Source organism: Bos mutus, chromosome 26, assembly GCF_027580195.1.
Source record: "Bos mutus isolate GX-2022 chromosome 26, NWIPB_WYAK_1.1, whole genome shotgun sequence".
NCBI lineage: Eukaryota > Metazoa > Chordata > Mammalia > Artiodactyla > Bovidae > Bos > Bos mutus.
In genome coordinates this window covers 42,267,429-42,282,382 of record NC_091642.1, presented here as the reverse complement: position 1 = coordinate 42,282,382, position 14,954 = coordinate 42,267,429, and the positions used below count along the sequence as shown (strand labels likewise).

General features: G+C 47.4%; 1 protein-coding gene across 26 annotated transcripts in view; it reads right to left on the bottom strand.

Moving 5' to 3' along the window:
* The window catches only part of SGMS1 (sphingomyelin synthase 1), a 323,691-nt gene extending 314,956 nt beyond the window's left edge, over positions 1–8,735 (bottom strand). For 21 of the 26 annotated variants that reach the window (XM_070363734.1, XM_070363722.1, XM_070363727.1 and 18 more), the window contains exon 1: positions 8,416–8,735. The gene's annotated coding sequence lies outside the window, so the exon portion shown is untranslated. Of the gene's footprint in view, positions 1–8,332 lie in introns of all 26 variants that reach the window. The other 5 variants (XM_070363733.1, XM_070363740.1, XM_070363735.1 and 2 more) reach the window with 2 other exon arrangements.
* Between the last annotated feature and the right edge of the window lie 6,219 nt (positions 8,736–14,954).

The window sequence follows — 14,954 nt, the reverse complement described above, 5'->3', positions numbered from 1 at the left end:
TAACCTTGATTATAAGCCATCTGCCACATAGAGTTCCTTAATTGTTTCTTTCTTTTTTTTTTTTAAGATTTTTGATATGGACCATTTGTAAAGTCTTTATTGAATTTGTTACAACATTGCTTCTGTTTTATGTTTTGGTTTTTTAGCCACAAGGCATGTAAGATCTTGGCTCCCAGACCACGGATCAAATCGCCATCTCTGTGCAGGAAGGCAAAGCCCCAAGCACTGGACCAACAGGGAAGCCCCTGACTGTGTCGTATATATTGGTCTTTCTTCCCCAGCCACGACGGGGTAGAAGCATGGACTTACATGAGTAGACTTGGGGAGCGTTACACAGTTAATCAGTAGGCTTGTTCACTTTGCTTTTCTGACACTTCTTTATTATCAGTCCCTAAGAAGTAGAAGTATGAAGTCTGTTCTATTTAAAGTGAGCACTAGGGGAGGTATTGGGCTTCCCTGGTGGCTCAGCTGGTAAAGAATCCGCCAGCAATGCGGGAGACCTGGGTTCGGTCCCTGGGTTGGGAAGATCCCCTGGAGAAGGAAAAGGCTACCCACTCTAGTATTCTGGCCTGGAGAATTCCATGGGCTGTAAGTATAGTCTATGGGGTCACAAAGAGTCAGACACGACTGAGCGACTTTCACTCACAGGAGGTATATGACACCTACATTCACTAACCAGCAAATGTTTCAAAGTTGTACTCCCTGCCTCTCCTACATTATCTCATTTAAAGCCCTCAGCGGCTCAGCAGCCTTGGGGAGGAGGCTGCAGGCATCCAGCCTGAGGAAGGAGAAACCTGGGGCCACCAAAGGAGAGAACTTGCCCAGTGTCACTTAAGGCAAGTGAATGGAGAATGGAGATTGAAACAAGATCTGTCTCCCAAGCCCATACACTCTGCCTTCCTCTAAAGTTCAGACTAAGTCCAGGTTCAAATTCTCCTCAAAACAATACATTACTTTTGTTTTAAAACAAAATCTTACGATAGAGAAAATTTAAGCTCAATTGAATGTCATTAGAAAAAGATGGGACCACTATGTTCATGGACAGCATTACAACTAGGGAGGAAGAGGTGTCGATTCTCCCCCATGTTAGACTATACATTCAATGCAATGCCACTGCATTTCTAAGACGTTGTTAAGAATTTGATAAGCATTCCAAAATGTATATGAAAGAGGAAAGGTCCACAAATAAATAAGCTCTGAAATGCAAGACACTGCAGAGCTATAATAATAAAAATAATCTGGCACAGAAATAGACAGATGACTGGGACAGAATAGAGAACTTAAACCCTGTGAAGAATCTCAAAATCTGAAAATGCAAACGAACCTGTTTGTGGCAGAAAGCAAACCAGTGGTGGCCTCCTGAGTCTGGAGACAAAAGTGAGAGGAAAGGCAAATGAGAAGTTTTAGTGTGAGGGCAATGGTCTGGATCTTGATTGTGGTGGTTTCAGAGGTACACATCCTGTCAAAATTCATCAAACTGGGGGCTTCCCTAGAGCCTCAGATGGTAAAGAATCTGCCTGCAGTGCAGGAGACCCTGGTTCGATCCCTGGGTCAGGAAGATCCCCTAGAGAAGGGAATGGCTACCCTCTCCAGTATTCTTGCCTGGAGAATTCCATGGACAGAGTAGCATGGGGGATTACAGTCCACCAGGTCACAAAGAGTTGGACACCTCTGAGCAACTAACACTTTCACTTTCTGGTGGTCCAGTGGTTAAGACTCCATGCTTCTACTGCAGAGGGTGCAGGTTCAACCCCTTGTTGAGGAAGTTCCACGTAGCATGAGATGTGGCCAAGGCCAAAAAAAAAAAAAAAAAAAAAAAAAAACCATTAGATTGTACACTTTAAATATACAAGTGAAGTTTACCAATCATAGATTATAAATCAATAAAGTAGAAGAAAATAAACATAAGGGAATCTGATGAATGATAGAGGCAGTTCCACATTTATCCCTAAAATACTAGGGATATAGTTTAATGATTTGGGGGAAACTGGCTCACAAAATGGAGAAGGCGACGGCACCCCACTCCAGTACTCTTGCCTGGAAAATTCCATGGACGGAGCAGCCTGGTGGACTGCAGTCCATGGGGTAGGGAAGAGTCGGACATGACTGAGCAACTTCACTTTCACTTTTCACTTTCATGCATTGGAGAAGGAAATGGCAACCCACTCCAGTTTTTCTTGCCTGGAGAATCCCACGGACGGGGGAGCCTGGTGGGCTGCCATCTATGGGGTCACACAGAGTCGGACACGACTGAAGTGACTTAGCAGTAGCAGGCTCACAAAATGGAAAGGAAAAAAATAACACCGAATTCCTTACTTATACCATGTATTAAGACAAACCTCAAACAGATCACAGCCGTCATTGTGAAGGTAAAAGTAGGCAGTTGATAAAAGAAACTACAGAATATATTTGTAACTTGGAGTAAGGAAGAACATCTTAAGATTCTTACTGTGAAAAAGGCAAAAAGTAATGGCATTGGGCTGTATCAAAATTTTAAATTTCTGAAATTACCACTGAAATTGTCAAGAAGCAACAGCTAGAACTAGACATGGAACAACAGACTGGTTCCAAATTGGGAAAGGAGTACGTCAAGGCTGTATGTTGTCACCCTCCTTATTTAACTTCTATGTGGAGCGCATCATGCAAAATGCCGACTGGATGAAGCACAAGCTGGGATCAAGATTGCAGGGAGAAATATCAATAACATCAGATATGCAGATGACACAACCCTTATAGCAGAAAGCAAAGAGGAACTAAAGAGCCTCTTGATGAAAGTGAAAAAGGAGAGTGAAAAAGCTGGCTTAAAACTCAACATTCAAAAAACTAAGATCGTGGCATTCAATCCCATCAATTCATGGCAAATAGATGGGGAAACAATGGAAACAGTGACAGACTTTATTTTCTTGGGCTCCAAATCACTGCAAATGGTGACTGCAGCCATAAGATTAAAAGACGCTTGCACCTTGGAAGAAAAGCTATGACAAACCTAAACAGTGTATTAAAAAGCAGAGACATTTCTGACAAATTCTGTCTAGTCAAAGATATGGTTTTTCCAGTAGTCATGTATGGATGTGAGAGCTGGACTATAAAGAAAGCTGAGTGCTGAATAATTGATGCTTTTGAACCGTGGTATTGGAGAAGATTCTTGAGAGTCCCTTGGACTAAAAGGAGATCAAACCAGTCAATCCTAAAGGAAATCAGTCCTGAATATTCATGGGAAAAACTGATGCCAAAGCTGAAACTCCAATACTTTGGCCACCTGATGTGAAGAACTGACTCATTGGAAAAGACCCTGGTGCTGGGAAAGATTGAAGGCAAGAGGAGAAGGGGACAACAGAGGATGAGATGGTTGGATGGTATCACCGACTCGATAGACATGAGTTTGAGCAAGCTCTGAGAGTTGCTGATAGACAGGGAAGCCTGGCGTGCTGCAGTCCGTGGGGTGGCAAAGGGTCGGACACAACTGAGCAAGTGAACTGAACAGAACCATTGACAATCTCATTCTGCCTTTAGATGACAGAAGGAAATTAATATCCAAAATATGTAAGACATCTGCAAATCAACACATTAGAAAAACAGACTAAAGTCAAAGAAATTGTAAAAACTAACAAATACATTAAAAGGTGCTTAAATTCATTAAGAAATTACCTAAATTCACATTACAACAATAAGGAGCCACTTTATAGCCATCAAGTACTGAAAAAATTAGAAAGATGGTTAATACCAACCACTAGAGAGGATGTGGTGAATCAGGAATCCGTCATGCACTGCGGTGAGAGTGTCAGCCAATCCAGCCACACTGGAGACTAACTTGGCAGTATTTAGTAAAAATCGGGGTTTGTTCTCTTTAACCCAGCATTCCCACTCCTGGGTACATACACTTAGAGCAGTGGTCTTCAAACTTTCCTAGGCAACAGTCTCCAAGCTTGTTCGTTGTTCAGCCACTAAGTCGAGCCTGACTCTCTGAGATCCCATGGACTGCAGCACACCCAAGACTTGCCCTAAAACACAAACTGATGGTCTCTGTCCCCAGGGTTTCTGATTCAAGAGGTCTAGGTTAGATCCTGATTGTATCTTCCCAGGTGAGGCTGATGCTGCTGAGTGTGGACCACTGTAAGAACCACTGCCCTAGAGATAGTCTCACAGGTATCATTAAGAGATGCTCCAGGATATTCCTTCATCACAGCTTTGCTCATGGTAGCAGGAATGGAGGTGAACTAAGTGTACATAATTAGAAAAATGGTGAGATTAGTGGGTATATAGCAGGCCAGCCATACCATACTGGATAAACCTATGCCAACCACAGGTAGCAAATACATTGCTGAATGAAATTCTTCCAACTTTTATGAATGTCTGAAAATTTCCATAATAAAAGTTTTAATATTGAATGGAAAAGCAACTGAATGAAACTATAGCAGCACAGCACTATTTACCTAAACTAAAAACATGCACACAACACCTTTGACAAGGATACAGACATACCCCAGAACACCCAACGCGAGAGGAAGTTCCTCTGACAAAGAGGGAATGAGACTGGGAAAGAAGGAAAAATACAAAACAAGAAAGGGGCTTTGTACAGGGAGATCTGGTGCCCCAAATTGAGGAACGTTAACTCAACCCCAGCACCAGAAAGTCTAAAAGGTGAAAACCACTTCAGTTACATCTACATTTAACGTTTGCTTCAGTGAACGCCCCCAGCAGCTTTGCGGGTTAAGCGGGACAGATCAGCTTGCTGTGGAAAGAGAGAAGGGGAATCTTTCTGAAATACATGATTAGGGTGACTTCAGATCCCCCAAATTCAACCTGCTACTGAGCCCTGTGTGACATATTGGTTTTAAAAACAAGTTGGGATGCTTAGCTTTTGGCAAAAGATACATGTGTCTACATCTGTGTCTGTGTCTCTTGTCACTACGTGTGTGCATGTGTGGGTCTGTGAATTTGTCTGAGGCCATGTGTGTGTGGTGTGTTTACTGGCGGAGGGAAGAATACTAGAGAGGGCAGCAGAGCACTCCAGCACAGACTGAGCCACACACACTGGTAAGATACTTGATTCTGCTTTACTGAAACCAGAAGTCATAGTTACAAAACCAAGCCATCTCCCTGACCCCACTCACTGTTCTCTTCCCCTTTCTTCATCCGCACCTCCCCCACATCCAGTGCTGCTTCCCAACTCCCCTGTCTAAATGGGCTGATACGAAATATGGTCCTCTGGCAATTGGGTAGCTTATTAAAGTGGCATATTTTACAGTCAAAATTCGTGGGATGTGGTTCAGTTCAGTTGCTCAGTCGTGTCTGACTCTTTGCAACCCCATGGACTGCAGCCAGACTTCCCTGTCCATCACCAACTCCTGGGATGGGATGTGGTAAGAGAGGATAAGTGACCATTGATATTCCCTACCAAGAGCCTTAACAGAAAGTCCAAAATCTTTAAGACTGGGCATATTTTAACAGTCCTTCCAGAAGAGATTGCTGTGGCTACAGAGACGATCCAAAAAAGGCAAAGAAAGAGCCAACTATAATCTGTCACATCCCCTTCCCCAGCATCCCCCACCAACTCCACCATTCCCCATTTTTCCAAGGACCATCGAACAATTATCATATGAAGTGGTGGGAAAGTGTATGGGACAATTAAAAAATAAAGGCCATTGTTAATAGAATTTATGTGAGAAAATGCAGCAGCTTTAAGTCAGCAAGTCCATGCCAGGAAAGTATGTCTTTAGATGAAGAAGAAACAGCTTAACAACTGGAGGAAGGAACAGAATAGCAAAGGCAAAACACAGAAAGAACTGGACAAACACTCCAGCCGCCCTCAAAGACAGGGCCAACGATCCCCCGTGCAAATAAGCGAGAATTTTTATTTTCCAAACACTGTTTTGTCTTTTCTATGCCAGCACTTTTCATTGATAATGTGATAATAAATGCTTAGGAACTCTACAGTTGTCCTGAAACGTTTTGTACAAAATGAAGTTTTGTAAATAAAGCATTTTGATATGCAATTAGACCACTTTCTAGGTTTAAAAAAAAAAAAAAAATATATATATATATAACGGTTATATGTAGGAGTCTTCAAGATTTTCATGAGATAAGTTAGCAAAACACGCCTGCCTGTTTTTTCAGCTGACCTGAAGGATGTGTCACAATTTGAAAATTAAGGGGCCTCACCTGGAAAAAGTAAAAGGGTTGAGGCTTCAAGCTAAAATTGAATGTCTAAGGTCAACATAAGCAATTCTGACATTTGAAAACATACAAAGTTCTTTAGGTGTCAAAACTTACCAACAAGCTTTTATTATGAAAAATTCTTTAAATTTCAGTCGAATAAACATTTATTGAGTTAGGCACTGTGCAAAATGCTAGAGATCCTCCAATGATTAAGACACTTTTAATAATTGTGTCCTTTTAATGTCAATTTATCTATTCCTTTAATTAATTTTTTCATGCTTTCTGCTATTTGAAATAGCTCACTACCAGCAATGAAGAGTTGCAGGAATAGACCCTACTATTTAACTAAAAATGTAAATTCCTAATCTCTGAAGCAGAAACAGAAGGAACAGACTATTTCTCTGCTTTACATATTGCTTTTTCTGCACATTAACTAATAAACTGTGAGTGGTGGCAGCTGCCACTTCCTGCTATTCAGAGGGTAACAGAACTGGAGAGGTTCAAAAACATGCTACACATTTTAAGAGAGGCGGGGAAGGAACCCAAAAGACCAGGGCCTCCTGTCATACACAAAAAGCAAGATAAGGAAAGTCAGTTGCTACAGGCAGAAGTCTCCTGGAGATTCCCCAGAAGCTGGCGCTTCTGACAGCAGGCACAAGCAGCTGCCGCTGGCTTGCTTGGCCAAGGTATGGCTTCAGGGCTGGAAAGTTGCCACCTGCTGAATCACTAAACATCCCTGGGCTTCCCTTGGAGCACTGACCAGACAGGGACCCATCCCCCGCCCGGCTTCTCCCGTCAACACCTTACTCCCCGAACCAATGAAACGCCCAGCCCTCTCCCCTTCCGCACCAGCCAAAACAGCCAACCAACCTCGCTCCGTCTGGGCAGCCCTAGGCAACTCCCACCGCTGCTACGTCACTAGTCCCACTCCTCTCTTTCTGCCCGCTCGGTCCCCAGCTCCCTGAATGTTCAACCCCCGGTGCCTGGAAGCGTGGGGAGTTCACAGCACACCATGATAGGCACCTGCCACTTCCACACCCAGGGAGCCAACCCCAAAACACCCCCAAGTCTGCACGGAAAATAACCTGCAAGCAAAATAACCTGTCCAAACAGCTCTGAAGGCCCGGGAAGGTAAATGTCAACGGAGCTAAAATAGTAAGCAGGCCCCATAACACAGAAAATAAACTTCCTTTTCAGAAAAGCAGCCTTCACTCTTCGTGTCGTAAGAGTGTACCGCTGAAGTCGCTACTGTCTGAAGGTGAAATGAAACATCTGAGAAGCTCCTGCAAGGATTCTCTTCACTCCCTCCACCCCTGGCAAGCCTCATCCCGAATTTTACTCGAAGCTCCGGAGACGGAAACAAGCTTTAACAAGAAGCCTCCAGTGTGTATCCGATAGTGGACCAGGACACCGTACCAGACCCACCAGAGGAAGCAGAAAACCCGAGCCTGGGCTAAGAAGGTGGGAGAAACAGCCCTGCTGTCGCTGCTCTGCCCTTGACAAGTCGCCTCGGAATCGCGGAGACCCCTCATTCACGGGAAAAGCCGCGTCCTGGAAAGAATGTCCAGCTCCAGGCTGGCTGATGGCTCCTCCAAGGCCTTACCCCTAAGCACCCTCAAGCGTGGGGGGCAGCCCCGCCGGGTGTCAGAGCCGCCCCCAAACCTGGAGGCTGGCTCAGCGAAAGGGGTCCCACCTGTTATGTTGTCCACCGACATCGAGCGGGGGAGGGGGGGCGGGGAGGTACCCCGAAACTCAGAGTGCCTGGCCGGCTGCGATCGGACCCAGAGGTACCAACTGTCACGCCGCCACCAGGTGGGGGTAGGGCCGTGATTTGGGGTCGGATCTGCGGGTCTCCCGACACCCGCCCGCCACTGTCCGAAGGTTCTTCGGCCCCGCTACAGTCCGCTCGCCCCAAACCGACACTAGGCAGCCTTCCAGTCCGCACGCAGGACCTCTGAAAAGGTGCCCGCTGACGCCCCCGCCTTTCTCCCCGCCCCAACTAGGTCCAGGAGCCCCGCAGGCGGCCCGCCCCCTCATCGCCCCGAGAACAGCTGCGGGACCGCCCCCCCCCCGCACCCCCCGAGCGGCGGCGCGGGGGGAGTGCCAGCCAGGTACGCGCCAGGCACTGAGCGGGCTGCGCTCACGCCCCCTCGCCCCGGGGTTGCCGGCACACCTTTCCTGGCGTCAGGCCAGGCCCCGGAGGTGGGTGTCCGATCTGCTCCCCAGCGATCGGCTCTCTCCCGCCGCCCGACTCACTTGCACCGGAGTCGCGGCAGCCGCCGGAATTCCGCTCGCCGAGCCCCCAGCCGCGGAATGAAATCCGGGGCAGGGCAGCGTTGGAGCTCCGTACCCGGATTGCGCTCTCTGTCCGGCTCGCCGGGCGCTAGGAAAGAGCAGCCTTCCCTGGCCGGCCCTTCCCGCTCCCGTGCTGCCCCTCGCTGCCGCCGCCGCCGCTGCCCCGGCCGCTGCCTAGCTGGTGCGAACGCTTCCGACTAGCCACCGCGAGCCTCCCCGGCTGCCGAGCATGCCCAGTCCGCTGCCCGAGCCGGCCCAGCTGCCGGCGCTACGCAAATCCGCTCCTCCGGGTGTTCGCGGCAGCTGGGAGGGCGGGGCGGACGGGCGGGGTCTGCAGGGAGCTCGTCCCCGGACCCAGAGGGACCCCGGCCAGATCGCGCACCTAGGGGCATGCGAGGCTTGGCACCGTTATTTCATTTTCGTAGCTGAAAGCTCGGGAGGCGGCCGTTTTCTCCACCGAGGAGAGAGGCCCTGCTTGCACATTTTTCGGGGGCCGTTTAGTGAGGCCGGACGGAAGCCAGGTTTTACGGTTGGGGACAGTATTCCACTTGGGGCAAAACCAGAGTGTTGAAGAGCTGGAGCTGGTCAGAACAGAGAACGCAAACTCGGCCTTCTGGAGACCCTGTTCGCAGGCACGAGTTTGCCGGCTGACCGAGAATTCTCTTTCCCACGGAGCCTAGGAGTACAGCACTTGGAATTAACTCGTGATTGATCATATACAAACAAACAAAATTTAAATGGCGGACCTCAGACTCTACGGTTCATTTTCAAACCTCTATTCACAGACTCCCACCCCAAAAACAGGGAGCGAAGGCGAGCAAGGCCTGGAGTACCTTCAGTTGGAGGGGGGAGACTCGGGCCCGCCCCTCGCCCCTTCCCGGTCCCACCTCCTGCCGACCCGACGGAGCTGCGGGAAAAAGCTGGAGAGCCGGCGCACTCGGGCCGGAGCATTGCGCATGCCCAGTGGCCGGATCTGATGCAGGTCGCTCGAAGGAAGGTTTTTTTCGGCTGCCAGAGCCGGACCCCTGCGCCCGGGAAGCGGACGCCCGGGCGAGCTCTCGGCTTTCTGCAGTGGGATCCTCCCTTCCTGTCTGTACCGCTCGGTACCCGGGTGGCGGAGAGGCAGCCTAGGGCTACGCGTCCCGCGGGGTCCGGGACTCGGCGAGCGGGGGAGGGGGCGTGCGGCGGTGTCGCCGTGACACGTGACTGTCCGCGGCGCTCCGGGCAGCCATCTTCCGCTGGGCCCTTGGTCGGTGGGCAATCGGGACGGACCGGAGAGTTGGCAGAATGGGAGCAGGGAGCTCGGCTCCCCGCCACGCCCTCACGCCGGGCTCCAGCTTCTGCTCCGCACCTGCCTCCGCCCCGGCCGAGGGCGCTGGAATCCGGCCTCTGGCCCTAGGTTTCTGAGAGGACAGGCTCCCGCGAGGGCTAAAAACAAACGGCTGCGAAATCGAGAGGGCAGGATTCCGGGGGTGCATGGCCCGTGCTTTTTCCCAGAGGCGCAAGTTGGAGAAAGGGGCCCCCTTCTGTAAGGCAGTGACGCCGTTGCTCCAGCTGCTTCCCTGTTCTGATCTGTTCCCTGCGGAGATGTGGTCGGTCGGCAGGAACATCTGGACAGAGGCCATCGCTCTCCCTGAGATGTAATATCCCCGGGCCCCGGCCAGTGCACAGCTGGAATAATGATGCTAATAGTGAACCTTTATTGATGTCCTGCCACGAACCACTTGGGGGTCCCTGTGGCCTTAGGACCAGATGAATCGCCATCACCCGAGAATTGTTTAGAAATGCGAAATGCTAGACCTCCAGCATTTTGAATCAGAAACACTACTGGGGGAGAGGGGGTATCCTGCCACCTCAGTAAGCCCTCCAGCTGGTTCTAGTGAACATTATACTTATTTATTTCAACTAAATTTTAGGGCTCCTCACTTTATAAACGAGGAATTAAAATTTTGCCCCAGAAGAGGGTGAACTGGTCGGACAGTGTGACCCAGTGCCGACGTTTAGTCGCACCCTTCACTGGCTGCTTCACTGTTACGTCACTACACTGCTCTTTCAGGGAGATTTTAAAAAGTACATTTGTCACGTAGGAGTTTAAAATTAAAACTGCAATTCAGTTCAGCAACATATTTTGAGTGTACAGAGGGCAAAGCTCTTTGAGTCATAGTAGCCCTACTGAATATTTTCATCAGTTTGCACCAAAGAAGTGCAAGAAAGGCTTGCTTTCTTGTGATGTAAATTTTTTCAAACTGAGGAAGTGCCAGAAAACTGCTGGCTGCTTTCTCTGAAGTGCTGTTTATGCAGAATGGCCAGACTTTGGACTTCTAGAAAATACCATTCAAGGAAGCAGATGGTATTGACATGTGTCAAGGAGTCTTTCAGTTCAGTTCAGTTCAGTTCAGTCGCTCAGTTGTGTCCGACTCTTTGCTACCCCATGGACTGCAGCACGCTAGGCTTCCCTGTCCATCACCAACTCTGGGAGCTTACGAAAACTCAGGTCCATTTAGCTGATGATGCCATCCAACCATCTCATCATCTGTTGTCCCCTTCTCCTCCCGCCTTCAGTCTTTCCCAGCATCAGGGTCTTTTCCAGTGAGTCAGTTCTTCCCATCAGGTGGCCAAAGTATTGGAGTTTCAGCTTCAACATCAGTCTTTCCAATGAGTATTCAGGACTAATTTCCTTTAGGATGGACTAGTTGTATCTCCTTGCTGTCCACGGGACTCTCAAAAGTCTTCTCCAACACCACAGTTCAAAAGCATCGATTCTTCTGCACTCAGCCTTTTTCATAGTCCAACTCTCACATCCATACATGACCACTGGAAAAACCATAGCTTTGACTAGACAGACCTTTGTTGGCAAAGTAATGTCTCTGCTTTTTAATATGCTATCTAGGTTGGTCATAACTTTCCATCCAAGGAGTTCAGTTCAGTCGCTCAGTTGTGTCCGACTCTTTGCGACCCCATGAATCAAAGCACACCAGGCCTCCCTGTCCATCACTAACTCCCAGAGTTCACTCACACTCAGGTCCATCGAGTCAGTGATGCCATCCAACCATCTCATCCTCTGTTGTCCCCTTCTCCTCCTGCCCCCAATCCCTCCCAGCATCAGAGTCTTTTCCAATGAGTCAACTCTTCGCATGAGGTGGCCAAAGTACTGGAGTTTCAGCTTTAGCATCATTCCTTCCAAAGAAATCCCAGGGCTGATCTCCTTCAGAATGGACTGGTTGGATCTCCTTGCAGTCTAAGGGACTCTCAAGAGTCTTCTCCAACACCACAGTTCAAAAGCATCAATGCTTCAGCACTCAGCCTTCTTCACAGTCCAACTCTCACATCCATACATGACCACAGGAAAAACCATAGCCTTGACTAGATGGACCTTCATTGGCAAAGTAATGTCTCTGCTTTTGAATATGCTATCTAAGTTGGTCATAACTTTCCTTCCAAGGAGTAAGCGTCTTTTAATTTCATGGCTGCAGTCACCATCTGCAGTGATCTTGGAGCCCCAAAAAATAAAGTCTGACACTGTTTCCACTGTTTCCCCATCTATTTCCCACGAAGTGATGGGACCAGATGCCATGATCTTTGTTTTCTGAATGTTGAGCATTAAGCCAACTTTTTCACTCTCCTCTTTCACTTTCATCAAGAGGCTTTTTAGTTCCTCTTCACTTTCTGCCATAAGGGTGGTGTCATCTGCATATGTGAGGCTATTGATATTTCTCCCGGCAATCTTGATTCCAGCTTGTGCTTCTTCCAGCCCACCGTTTCTCAGGATGTACTCTGCATATAAGTTAAATAGGCAGGGTGACAGTATACAGCCTTGACCTACTCCTTTTCCTATTTGGAACCAGTCTGTGGTTCCATGTCCAGTTCTAACTGTTGCTTCCTGACCTGCATATAGGTTTCTCAAGAGGCAGGTCAGGTGGTCTGGTATTTCTGTCTCTTTCAGAATTTTCCACAGTTTATTGTGATCCACACAGTCAAAGGCTTTGGCATAGTCAATAATGCAGAAAGATATGTTTTTCTGGAAATCTCTTGCTTTTTCAATGATCCAATGGATGTTGGCAATTTGACCTCTGGTTCCTCTGCCTTTTCTAAAACCAGCTTCAACATCTGGAAGTTCATAGTTCACGTATTGCTGAAGCCTGGCTTGGAGATTTTGAGCATTACTTTACTAGCGTGTGAGATGAGTACAATTGTGCGGTGGTTTGAGCATTCTTTGGCACTGCCTTTCTTTGGGATTGGAATGAAAACTGACCTTTTCCAGTCCTGTGGCCACTGCTGAGTTTTCCAGATTTTCTAGTATATTGAGTGCAGCACTTTCACAGCATCATCTTTCAGGATTTGAAAGAGCTGAACTGGAATTCCATCACCTCCACTAGCTTTGTTCATAGTGATGCTTTCTAAGACCCGCTTGACTTCACATTCCAGCATGTCTGGCTCTAGGTGAGTGATCACACCATCGTGATTATCTGGATCATGAAGCCTTTTTGTACAGTTCTTCTGTGTATTCTTGCCACCTCTTCTTAATCTTCTGCTTCTGTTAGGTCCATACCATTTCTGTCCTTTATCGAGCCCATCTTTTCATGAAATATTCCCTTGGTATGTCTAATTTTCTTGAAGAGATCTCTCGTTTTTCCCATTTTGTTGCTTTCCTCTATTTCTTTGCATTGATCGCTGAGGAAGGCTTTCTTATCTCTCCTTGCTATTCTTTGGAACTCTTCATTCACATGCTTATATCTTTCCTTTTCTCCTTTGCTTTTCACTTCTTTTCACAGCTATTTGTAAGGCTTTCCCAGACAGCCTTTTGCTTTTTTGCATTTCTTTTCCATGGGGATGCTCTTGATCCCTGTCTCCTGTACAATGTCATGAACCTCCGTCCATAGTTCATCAGGCACTCTATCTATCAGATCTAGTCCCTTAAATCTATTTCTCACTTCCACTGTATAATCATAAAGGATTTGATTTAGGTCATACCTGAATGGTCTAGTGGTTTTCCCTACTTTTTTCAATTTCAGTCTGAATTTGGCAATAAGGAGTTCATGATCTGAGCCACAGTCAGCTCCCAGTCTTGTTTTTGCTGACTGTATAGAGCTTCTCCATTTTTGGCTGCAAAGAATATAATCAATCTGATTTCGGTGTTGACCATCTGGTGATGTCCATGTGGAGAGTCTTCTCTTGTGTTGTTGGAAGAGGGTGTTTGCTATGACCAGTGCGTTCTCTTGGCAAAACTGTATTAGCCTTTGCCCTGCTTCATTCCGTACTCCAAGGCCAAATTTGCCTGTTACTCCAGGTGTTTCTTGACTTCCTACTTTTGCATTCCAGTCCCCTATAATGAAAAGGACATCTTTTGGGGGTGTGAGTTCTAAAAGGTCTTGTAGGTCTTCATTGGATCGTTCAGCTTCTTCAGTGTTACTGGTTGGGGCATAGGCTTGGATTACTGTGATATTGAATGGTTTGCCTTGGAAACGAACAGAGATCATTCTGTCGTTTTTGAGATTGCGTCCAAGTACTGCATTTTGGACTCTTGTTGACCATGATGGCTACTCCATTTCTTCTAAGGGATTCCTGCCCACAGTAGTAGATACAATGGTCATCTGAGTTAAATTCACCTATTCCAGTCCATTTTAGTTCGCTAATTCCTAAAATGTTGACGTTCACTCTTGCCATCTCCTGTTTGACCACTTCCAATTTGCCTTGATTCATGGACCTGACATTACAGGTTCCTATGCAGTATTGCTCTTTACAGCATCGGACCTTGCTTCTATCACCAGTCACATCTAGAGCAAGCAATTCACTTGCCAGAACAGCTATTCTGAAGTAGGGGTTTAGTTCCTGATGAATTACTCCTTCTACATTTAGAAGATAACGTGGTGGTAGTGGTGGCGATTTAGTTGCTAAGTCGTGTCCTACCCTTGCGATCCCATGGACTGTAGCCTGCCAGGCTCCTCTTTCCATGGGATTCTCCAGGCAAGAATACTGGAGTGGGTTACCATTTCCTTCTACAGGGGGTCTTCCTGACCCAGGAATCAAACCTGGGTCTCCTGCATTGCAGGCAAATGATTTACCAACTGAGCAATGAGGGAAGCCCAGAAGGTAATGTATCTGATCAAAAATGCAGTGGTTTTATCCAGTTGACTGTTGACCTATAAGCAGAAGCTGTCACTCGCCAAACCATAGTCAAAGTTAATAGTATTAAAGAAGCAAGGAGGCTTCTGTGTGCCCGTGGCAATTTGTCTCAGTTGGAGAATCTAGAACCACAAAGTCTGAGGAGCAGAAACAAGACCTTGTAAGCTCTCTTAGGCCTTCAGAGGCCTTTTTCAAGGTCATCATCTGGCCAACCCACAGCCCAGTTTCCAAAACAAGTCTGATCAGATCAGAAGAACCAGATGCAGACAACAGGGCTGATTCCAAGTGTTTACCCCGAGGCTTGGATCTGGTAACCTCTGTCTGGGCCTTTTCCTATGCCTGTGGCTAGGATTCCTGGCTTCTATGACTGCTTGGGT